Below are 12,079 nucleotides of genomic sequence, written 5' to 3' on the forward strand. Positions count from 1 at the left end.
TGCTGAAGCTTTTACATACCTTCAATATCTGTAATAATCTGTACTGGAGAAAATCAGTGGACTGTTCTCTGTTCTGAGTTAAAAGTTTTGTTGAGGTTTGATTATTTGTGATCTGGAAGATGGTAGGAGAATATTTTGCAAGAAGAGGGAAAATGTTTTTTTTTTAGATAGTAGGTGTCAGTGATTACTCAGGTGCTGGGACTTTCAGTCATGCTTTCCTTGTACGGGATTTGCAAAAAAGCTTATGGTTTCTTCCACACAATGCTGAAAGTAGGAAAATAGTTTCCTGAAAGTGTCTACATACTTTAGCTCTTGTACAAGTCATTATTGTAATGATGCTAGATTGTGGTTGTCCTTGTATTTCACTATAGGGAAGAAGCAGATATCTAAACCTGTGGATGTTGGAATGTGATAAAACCATGTCAAGCCCGAATAGCTTTCAAGGTGCCAGTTCCCCTATCCTTGCACCATTAGCAGCAGCTACCTTCACTCTTCCATCAAGCAGCCTAATATAAGAACTCCAATAATGCCACACTGTGGCCTTGTTTAGAATGGATTTACAAGGAAACTTGGCAAGACCACAGCCTGGTATTGTGCATGGAAAGTAGCACTTTGGTTCCATGGGAAGTGTGGCTTCATGGAAACTAGCACTTCAGTTCCATGGGAACATTCCCCAGAAGACATTTTTTTTTTTTGGGTGGGGGCAAGAAATATTTCAGCTCAAGTAAAATACTTCTGGCAGTTTAGAAAACTTTCCAGAATGGACACCTACAAAGGAAATTTTTAAAGTAATGAATTGGATTGTGTTGATAGCAACACATTCTGCTGCGGAACTTACAGCTAGTTCTGGCAAGGTGGTTTATGCACAAGAAACAGAAGCAGAGAACTCCTGTACAGAGTTGAAAGAGAGAAGAGTGGTGTTGTAGATCTCTTAGGGATGTTCTCCCTGTACCTATCTCTGATCTCAGCCTAGTCAAACCTCCAAATGATTATCAAGTAAATTCTCTTTGAAACCTGCAGAACTTTTGGCACCTTCGTCTTCTAAATGTGTCAACACTAGTGTGGACCCATGGAAAGACATGGGTCAAATGAGTTCTAGCTGAAAGCAGAATCTTTACCACAGCAGACTGTTTTAGGCAATTAGGGATAATTCTTTCCATTTTAACGTAAATTAACGAGGTTAAATAACATCACTTAGGCTAGGGACAGACATTTAGAAAACTGCAGCCTGAATTAATTCAATTTTTGCAGGTTAGTCTAACTTGCCTAGATTGAACCAATTTGCTAGTGAATAGACATTCAGGAAATGCAGGCAAATGCCTGCAGTTGCTCAGGCCAGGTTCCAGGGGGTGCTAGAGCACGACCTCAGCTACAGAGAAGCTGTGCTGGGGGCATGGTCAACCCAGGCTGAGCTGGCTCCATAGTTCTGCTGATGCAGTCCAAATTGTCATGTGCTTCTTTAAAACTCCATCACACTGCTGACTCATCTTGAGTCTCCAAAACACCAAGATCCTTTTCAGCAATGCTGCCACCCAGCCAGCTATCTCCAATTCATTATTTGTGTTTTTAATTATTCTTTCCTTGGTGTGTCACCTTTCATTTGTCTGCATTGAAATGGAAAAAACAAACCCCCCAGCTAAATCTGTCTCAAAATGTTTCACTGTATTTTTGTCTTATATGTGTGTGTTTCATAATGAAAGACTGAAGCAACCTTTCTGATATTTTTAAGACTATATTATTCACGGGGAAAAATGCTACTCTTTTCAAAGGGCTAATGGGAAGCTTTCATGGATTGAATGCAGGACCTCTAAATTTGAATGCTCAACTGTACTGCTTCAGCTAGAGGACAAAGTTCATGAGTATTTCAGACTCTTTGGCTGCCTATACACATATTCAGGAGTTGGAGGGCAGTGAGCATTTTAATTACAGCTGTTCCTAAATAGCTGCTCTAATTAAAACAGCTCACCATCACAAATATTAAGCCCCCATGGCTTTCAAAATGTCTGTGGAACACTATGTAAAGCTCTTCCAATGAGGTTTAGATAAAGTGCCCCTGTAGCCATTTTGAAACATGTCGGGGCTTAATACACATGATGATGAGGCAATAATGGAGCATTCTAATTAGAATGTGATTGAGCCCGTCTATAGGTACCCTTTATCTTCTATGCATCACCTAACCAGTAGAAGGGGCATGGAAGTATACTGTTTTAGCTTGGATTATATTTCCATAAAGGAGTATGAAAGACTGAATAACCATAAGTAATTGTGTAGAAGGAAGAAGGATGAAGCTAAGAATTATATAGCAAAACAATCAGTGACACTTATCCTGGCTGTGACTCAGGGTAGTTCATACCACTGGGGTCATTTTTTAAGTCCTAGTGGTCTCTAGTTTAGTTCCCAATGGTGTCAAGGGTCATTGGATAAGGGCCATAACTGACAAGGAGGATGAGTCTGTAGACTAGTGGTTAGAGCAATTGCATTAAAATGATGTTACTTGGGTCCTTGTCCTTGCTATCCAGAAAAATGACAGGCTCGCTCATAGAAGCTTTGTCCAGACCCAGAAGTAACCCTCCGCTGTGGAATACACTAACCAGTAGATTGCAGAGTAGCATTCCTTATAGGCGCCTGCTCTCTTTAGTTAATATAGCACTCCTTTCTCCACAGCCTTAGCAAGATCATGGAGAGTGACCTGATCCTTAACAGTCTGATGGTAAATACATTCCCCTAGAAAATGGGAGATGTGGGTGTAACTTTGGGCAAAAGAGGGGGCTGAATCCACTTCCATAGCAAGGAGGCTCATCACTCATCTAACATATAAATGCCAGGCACCACTCAGTGCACTAAGAGTCTGAGTGTGGGGCAGAGGTATATTCAGGGCTGTTCTGAGACATCTGCTCCTTAAACATGATGGGTTAGTCACATGCATCTTAGACATAAGGGAACTGGCTTATTTCTCATTAATGTACCCAAATGCTTTCCACAGCCAGTGTAAACCTGTCCCTACAAACCACCACTTAGGCTTCAGCACACCCAAAACTTAGGTGTCCTGGTCCCAATTAGGCACCTTGTCCTCCTGTTCACTAAATTTGGGAGTTGGCTGGATAACTAGGCAAAGCAAAGAAGAGGCAAGTGACTTATCTGGCTAGAATGGATCAAGAAAATGAGTGAGAAAGCTGGCCGTGATAGGAATGGGAAGCACAGCTGGATGGGGTTGGGTGGAAAGACAAAGTGAGAGGACTATCTCAGAAGTGGTTGGTGGAGGTTAGATAAGAAACCCAAATGCAGGGTGGAGAAGACTGGTCAGGACATTGCTAAGCACACAAGTCATCCTACATAAATGACAACCTTTTTGTGAGTTTGATGAAGAAACCCCTAAGTGAGATGCCCCCATTTGTGTGGGTTTCTTTTTTATCAGAATGTGTAAGAATAGTTTGTTTGTTTTTTTCTAGTCTATGAGTATCTATAGTGGTACACAGACTACTTCAGCTATCAGTCTTTTTGGTTCCTGTCTTCCCCTGATCCCACAGTGGTGGACCCCACAGTGGTGTTCCAGAGATGAAAATGCCTAATATTTTGTGGGCTTTAAGGAGAGTTCACTGGAAATTAGTTATAAGTTGGAGCAGAGACAGCTATATGGAAAGCTTCCCCTGGGGTCGCACAACACCATCCCTCTTTCTCTGATCTCTTTCCTGGAGTTTTCTCTGCCTCTGCTACCAGTACTATAACTCTCCACCAGGGGTCTCCACCAGGGGGCACTCTGGGGTGCTGTCAGATCCTTTCAAGGGTCCTGTGATGTGTGACGAGATAAGTGAGGTGTGAAGAAATAAGCAGATAAGCTGGGCAGATAAATGCAGTCTCAAGTCCCCCCTTGCCCTATAGCCCAGCCTAGCTGCAGGGAGGCAACCATTGTAAGAAATAAATTAGTTTTTAAAATTGGGTACCACTCAATTTACAAAAGTTGTTGAGGGGTGCCTCGAGTCCAGTGAGGGGTGCCTCAAGTCCAAAAAAGTTTGATAACCACTGTTCTAGTATGTAAAACATCTCCTGAGAACTGGCTGGAAATTTGGCATCACAATGTGTTTCCATCAGAAAAATCTAAGTTTCATAGATTCATAGATGTTAGGGTCGGAAGGGACCTCAATAGATCATCGAGTCCGACCCCCTGCATAAGCAGGAAAGAGTGCTGGGTCTAGATGACCCCAGCTAGATACTCATCTAACCTCCTCTTGAAGACCCCCAGGGTAGGGGAGAGCACCACCTCCCTTGGGAGCCCGTTCCAGACCTTGGCCACTCGAACTGTGAAGAAGTTCTTCCTAATGTCCAATCTAAATCTGCTCTCTGCTAGCTTGTGGCCATTATTTCTTGTAACCCCCCGGGGGCGCCTTGGTGAATAAATACTCAGCAATTCCCTTCTGTGCCCCCCTGATGAACTTAAAGGCAGCCACAAGGTCGTCTCTCAACCTTCTCTTGCGGAGGCTGAAAAGGTCCAGTTTCTCTAGTCTCTCCTCGTAGGGCTTGGTCTGCAGGCCCTTGACCATACGAGTTGCCCTTCTCTGCACCCTCTCCAGGTTATCCGCATCCTTCTTGAAGTGTGGCGCCCAGAATTGCACGCAGTACTCCAACTGTGGTCTGACCAGCGCCCTATAGAGGGGAAGTATTACCTCCCTGGACCTATTCGTCATGCATCTGCTGATGCACAATAAAGTGCCATTGGCTTTTCTGATGGCTTCGTCACACTGCCGGCTCATGTTCATCTTGGAGTCCACTAGGATTCCAAGATCCCTTTCCACCTCTGTGCCACCTAGCAGGTCATTCCCTAGGCTGTAGGTATGCTGGACATTTTTCCTCCTAGGTGCAGCACTTTTCATTTCTCCTTGTTGAACTGCATCCTGTTGTTTTCTGCCCACTTGTCCAACCTATCCAGGTCTGCTTGCAGCTGTTCCCTGCCCTCCGGCGTGTCCACTTCTCCCCATAGCTTTGTGTCATCTGCAAACTTGGACAGAGTACATTTCACTCCCTCATCCAAGTCACTGATGAAGACATTAAAGAGTATCGGTCCAAGGACCGAGCCCTGCGGGACCCCACTGCCCACACCTTTCCAGGTCGAGACCGACCCATCCACCACGACTCTCTGGGTGCGACCCTCCAGCCAATTCACCACCCACTGGACTGTGCAGTCATCCACATCACAGCCTCTTAACTTGTTCACCAGTATGGGGTGGGATACCGTATCAAAGGCCTTCCTGAAGTCTAAGTATACGACATCCACCCCTCCTCCTGTGTCCAGGGGTTTCGTAACCTGGTCATAGAAAGAGACTAGGTTGGTCAGGCATGATCTGCCTGCCACAAACCCGTGCTGGTTTCCCCTCAGCATAATTTGCCCTGCCGGGCTCTCACAAATGTGAGCCTTGATAATTTTTTCAAAGACTTTGCCAAGGATGGAGGTGAGACTGACTGGCCTATAGTTGCCCGGGTCCTCCTTCCTCCCGTTTTTGAAAATGGGGACCACGTTAGCCCTTTTCCAGTCCTCTGGGACTTGGCCCATGCGCCACGAACGTTCGAATATTCCCGCCAGTGGCTCTGGAATGATGTCGGCCAGTGCCTTCAGCACCCTTGGATGGAGCTCATCCGGGCCTGCCGACTTAAAGGCATCCAGTTCTTCCAAGTGACTCTGCACCATCTCAGGATCTACGTATGGAAGTCTGGCATCTTGCTGCTGCCTCTCTACAATCCCAGTGAGAGACTTGTCATGCCCCTCACTTAGGAACACTGAGGCAAAGAACTCGTTGAGGAGTTCAGCCTTGTCCCCCCTGTCTGTCACCAATTGTTTCTGCCCATTTAGCAGAAGTTAATGCTTTCAAAGTGTTCCTTAGGAGAGTGTCAGCTCTGGAAAAAACAAAAACAAAAAAACCCAAACAACTTTATGTCAAGACAACATTTCCAGTTTAAAAATGAGCATATCCAGTAGCCCTGTGTGAATAGGGAAGCATTCAATTAGGATTCAGTCGATTCAGAGGACAGTGATTTGATTCGGAGATTTGGATCGCTGTCCCTAACAAATTCAGCTGAATCTGCTTTGGAAGATTCGATGCTGATTCGGAAAGATTCACTGATTCGGATTGGCTGGGGAGAGGCAAGCACAGCTGGGTGGCTTGCAGGTTCTCCTGTAACACCTCCGGCTGTGCCTGCCTCTCCCCAGGCAGGGGGAGCTGTGGTAGAAGCCCCCATGGCTTCCCTGCCCGGCCCCATCCCACACCTGGCCAGCTCCCACCTTGTCCAAGCACCATAAAAAAAAAAAAGCCCTGCATTCACTGGATGCAGGAGCAGCGACTGGGACAGTCGTGGCAGAGCCCCTCTGTGCAGCACGGGGCAGTGGGGATCACCCCTCACACCTGGCACCTGTGCAGCAGCTGCCCCATGGCGCAGGTGCAGCATGGATTGACAGGGCACTGCTCACTGTCTGGGAACTGGGGCCACTGGAGCTGAGTGGTGCTGGGCTCTGGCTGACAGGTGGAGCTGCCCCAACTCCCAGGCAGTGCGTGGTGCTCTGCTGAGCACCATGGGGCAGCTGCCATGCAAGTGCCAGGCAGGAGAGTGATCCCCCACTGCCCTATGCTTTGCCATAAGCTCTCAGACACCCTGATCTCCACTACCAGATCTGGTGAGTGTAGGGCTTTTTTTTTTTGCTTTTTTTTTTTAAGTGCCAGGAGACTGGACCAGGCAGGGGATGGAGATGGGCAGGAAAGCCATGGAAGCTTCTCCCATAGCTCTTCTGGCTGTGCCTGCCTCTGCCCTGGCAGGGGGAGCCACGGGAGCTATACCCTGCTGCCACTTGCCCACCCAGCACAGGGGGGGAGGGCGCGATCAGGCGCGGCTTGCTCCGGGTGGCAGAAGGGCATAGCACCTGCTCACAGGGGTGCCATGCCCACATCAGGATTGAGAGTGGGGGTTCTGCCCTGCTGCCACTTGCCAGCTGGTGCAGAGGGTGTGGGATGCAGGCATGGTCACGCTGAGAGTGGGGGTTATGACCTGCTACTGCTTGCCCCCTTCAGCCCAGAGTGAGCCACGCCCACATCCCGCTGCCATCCCTGGCCTGGCTGGGCAAGCAGCAGCAGGGCAGAGCCCCCACTCCCTGCGCTGCCGCGCCCACATCCAGAACCCTCTGACCCCAGCTGGCCAGCTTGTCCCAGTCCCAGCCCCAGTCCCTTCCCCCCCACACACCATCCCTCCCCCCTCCACCCATGACAACAGACTTACCAGCTGGAAGCAGGTGTGTCAGCTGCCTGTTTAGTCTATGGGTGAATCTCCAAAGAAGCCAAATCTTTTCCAGACCTTTTTCAAATCAATTTGGATGCTTTGAATTGATTCAGAGCTTTTAATTGGTCTCCCGATTCAATTTGGATTTGCAGATTCGGTCCCTATATCAGGCCAAATCTTCTCCGAATCAAATCGACTAATGGAGCTTCACACAGCCTTAATATTCAGTCTAGTTTTTAACATAATTCAAAAGTAAAAAACAAACAACAGTTTTCCAAGCTGCCAGAAGTATTTTACCTGAGTTGCAACAGTATAATGTTTTGAAAAATTTGTTTCCAGGAGAATGTCTCAGGGAGATGAATCTTCCTGTTTGACAGAAAACACAATCCGAAACTTAGCAATATTTCCCATGAAACAGAAATCCTGATTTCCTTGCACTCTGCCTGTCTGTTTAAGCAGGGTCTTGCAATAGGGCCTTGCAATAGGCTAATTCAGGGAAGCAAGAAGGTGTTTTTTTGGGGGTATACAGACTGACAGCTTGAAAGGTATTAGAGCTAGACATGATTAAATTATCTTCCAAAATTTGCACGTTTAGCTACCTACTACTTCCCTATAGTGGAAACACAGAGATTACAAAAATCCAGAAGAACTACCATAATGACTTGCAGGGAAGCTTAGGGATGTCAACACTTAGGCTAGGTAAAGACATTAAAAAATCCCAAGGCACAATCAATCTAAGTTATGTGTTTTTTGTAAGTGACATAGTTTAGGTCAGTAGCAAATAGAAAACACATTCACCCTTTGGTGGTGGTGGAGTGGGAGGGGATGGGGGTGAATCTTACACTGGGTGCTGCCATTTTTAAACCTGTCTGTGTGCACCAAAGTTCTGTTCTGTTATGGATATAGACCAGTTGCCAATCATTTATATCAATAAAAGTATAATGTCTGTGCCTGGCTTTACAGAAAAATTCCCATTGCTTCTTCATTGTGTGGAGGAAACCCTAAGCTCTGTTGGCAAACCTTTCCAGGAAAAGAATGACTGAAAGTCTCAGTAGTTGTGAAATCACTGACATCTATCTAAGAATTATGCACCATTCCTAGGAAACCTCTCCTTTCACACTCTTTCCCTCTCCACTCCCACACTGTTAGATGAAACAGAATCAACCTCTATAGCAGAACGAAGCAAACATAAAATCCACAAACCTCAAGAAAGCTCCCCTCCCCTAGAACAGTCAAAGAACCATTAGTGGATTTAATACAGCTATTGAATGTTTATGAAAGGTGCTGACATAGTGTAGTGATAAATGGTAGCATCAAAACCTAAGAAGAGGTCAGTTAAATAGTTATGCTGTAGATGACTTGATTCATCATCAGAATCATCAGAATAAACAGCAGATGCAAAATGTTTGAGAGGTGATGGGGACCCAGTGATGGGCTTCACATGGGCAATAATACCAGTGCTACCAGGTAAGGAAACCACTATGAGTTTGGGAAGGCTGGTGGAAACTGTTTTATGCAGGCCACGCTCATAGGGGATTCTTGGTACAGTGGCAAAGATCTCAACATATGATATAAATGCAACCAAAATCTAAATCTGCACCAAAGATTAGGATCTGAATTTCACTAAGGAATACACCTGAGCAGGAGAGATGGAAGAGATGTGTGACTTCACAGATGAACCAGCTGATGCTGTTGGAATGGCAGAAGCACAAACTAAAGCTGTTACCTGTGGCCAAAGTGCAAAAAAATGCCGTTGCATGCACTGGCTCCCATATGGACACAAGCTCTCTTATTCATTACCGGGGATCTGAGTTTTCCATTCACCACAGAAAAATATGGTAAAACTTGGATTTTCTCATTTTAAGAAGAAAAACCCAGATTTTCTCCTTTAAAGGAAAAAAAACAACACACACACACAGGAAAAGGCAGGTTTCCCCTTGCAGGCTGGCAGAGTTTCAGCCTGCAAGGGGCTGGGGGAAGCTGAAGGAAGGCAGTCAGGCAGGGGTTGGCATGTGCATGTACACACTCACACATGCACATGGCAGCCAGGCAGCCTGGACAGCAGTTCCCACAGCTCCCTACAGGTAAATCTGGAGCGGGGGTGGGGGGGTGGTATTAAGGCCCCCATAGTGAAAGAGGAAGTTGGGCAGCGATGGGGATGAGGGTGCCCTGTGCCACCATGGTAAGGCATCCCCTGCCCACCCAGGAACAGTGCCCCCTGCTGCTGCCCCCTGCTGCTGCCTGGTGGGTAGGGGGCACCTTGCCATAGTAGTGTGAGGCTTCTCGCAATGGCAGTGAACCTCCCCACCCTGTTCTGCCCTGCCACACTATGTCCTGCCCACTGGGCTGTGGAGGTCCCAGGGGCAGGACAGCAGGGCAGGGAGTCTGATCCCAGAGCCTTCAGCCCTAATCCACTTGCCTCAGCCATGCCACCCATGAGGAAGGGAAAACGGTTCTGTGCTCCACTCCACTGCAACAGCTGCTGCTTTCCATGGGCAGCAGCCAGGGTTTGAGTGTTGCTGTAGGGTCAGGAGGCTGTGGACCCAGGTCCCTGGCCCCATAGTCCTAGCAGCTGGAGGCCCCTCCAGCAGGGCTGGGGGTGGGGCAAGAGGCTGTGGGTGGGGAGTGAGGGGCACCAACAGGGCTGGGGGGCTGTGGCTTGGGTGTGAGGAGCAATGCATGGGCAGGGTACAGGCATTTCAGGGCTGCTTAGATAAAACAGTTTGACATTCTCAGTCCCAAAGTCCCTAAGAGCCTCCTTGAAAAAGAAATAATTGAATAAATATCTAGTAGACACCAGACAAGCTGCAAAATTTGCAGTGACCCCATGTACAATACTGGGGTTTGCATGTTCTTGGGTGCATCTAGGATTTTTAAAAGAGAGGTATGGATGGTGTGGTTCATTATCATGTATAACACCACATATAGTTGCATCTAGTTAAAAAGAAACTGGAAGCTTTAGTACTGTGCAAGGGGCCCAGATATATATTATTCAGTTTAAGATTGAAGCAAAAACAAGTATACTTTATTGGAATGAGCATTAATTTGCTATATTATATGTCATGTATAAAAAATATAAAAGACTAGGCAAACAAAAAAACCCCAAAGATGTTATTTTATTAGCCCTGTAGTCATTTAAAAATTAAATGTACATCTCTTTTTCCACTTCATAAAGCTCAATCTAGCCTTCTTAAGCATCTTCACAGTGCATCCAATGGTTCATGGAAAGTTATTAGCACAGCCATAGACAATGTGTAGGAGGATCACGGGGGGACACATGCCCCTCCTGAGAATGCTGGTGCCCCCCTTGAAAGTGAGCAGTCTGGATGGTAGTGGGGCATGGAAAGCATTCATGCTCCCCCTGAAATTGGCTCCGCTGGCAGCAGATGTTCTGGCACTTCTGCCGACACCACGCCTCTGGTGTTCTCAGTGACTGGCCACTGGAGGGACCCCCACCCCCATCCAGTTTCTGCAATTGGCCACTGGGGGAACCCCTGGTTGCTGGCTACCTGCTGGGGGACCCCCCCAGTCGTGCCCCGCTGGTGCCTCCTAGATTTGGGAGGCACCAGTCACCCATGACTACAGCTGTATTAATGCTTTTCTAAATTAACCTTTTCCACATGTCAATTAATGCTTTTAGCTAGAGTAAAAAACAGTCTGTAAGGCTGTGAAATAGGAGCTAACCAGGAACAGTTAATAGGTAACAGACACCAGAATTGCAGAAAAAGGGTAGAAGATTAGCGCAACATCAAGACCACATCTTCAGAATGAAGAGTTTAGAAAGAATCAGGTAGATTATAGTGAATCATGAAGTCAATTGAATTCCTACCTCTGCCTGAATAGAAATGCTGCTGCTGCTGCTGCTGCTGCCAGGTGGTTGGTTTTAAATTTTGGGTGGGCCAGGGATCAAATAGGAGTAAAACTGTACCACTGCAGCTCACCTGGCTACACCCCTGTGCACATTCCTTTAAGCTCAGCAGAGGGGGCTTGGATCTGGATTGTGGTGCTGGCTGACAGCCCATCTTTCCCCTCCCATTCTTTATATCAGGGAGGGTCCTTGGTCTCTGCTGAGACAGCTAAATAGGGTTCAATTAGTTACAGTTCAGGTGGGTGAGCTTTGAGGTATCGGTTCTTGGGGAAGGGGAAACTTGGGTTCTGTTGCTTGTTTCCAGAACAGTTTATGGATTTAATTTAAGGTAATCCTTGGTTAGAAAGCAGAAATAAGCTTGGTAACAGAGTGATCAAGTCTCTTTAACTCAAGAATTTTCTCTTATCACTTGTTACTAAGTCAGACTCCTTCTTGCTCTCTCTTGCTCCATTATTTTTTTTATTCCTACCTGTCCACTGGCCCAACTTCAGCAGGAAGCATGGAAGGTGCTTCCTTTCCAGGATGATTTTATAGCCTATGGGCTAGGAAACTTACTTGGTTGGAAGGAGATGTGGGTTTCAGTCCCTTTAAACTAAGAAGTGCATAGAATCAAGCTCTCCCACATCCAAGGTGAATGCTCTACGTTCTAGACTGTTAGGCAAATGTTTGTCACCAACTTACACTGCCATCCCTGGATAAAATTAAATTAATGTACTCTGTGTTTTGAATTAAATATTGATGCTGGTGTGAGCTGCACAAACCAAACAGAGTACTTACCTGTACCCATAGCCAAATCTCACCATGGACTCTGGGGGAAGTCTACATTTCTAACCCTGTGGGTTTAGATCTAGCTTTTGGGGCAAGGCACTTGCAAGGATAATATAGATCTAGCCCTAAATACTTGTAAAAACAGTTCCCCAGTCATTCCAATAGGAACTCAGGGCTTTCATCAGT

Source organism: Alligator mississippiensis, chromosome 7 (genome assembly GCF_030867095.1).
Source record: "Alligator mississippiensis isolate rAllMis1 chromosome 7, rAllMis1, whole genome shotgun sequence".
NCBI classification, from domain to species: domain Eukaryota; kingdom Metazoa; phylum Chordata; order Crocodylia; family Alligatoridae; genus Alligator; species Alligator mississippiensis.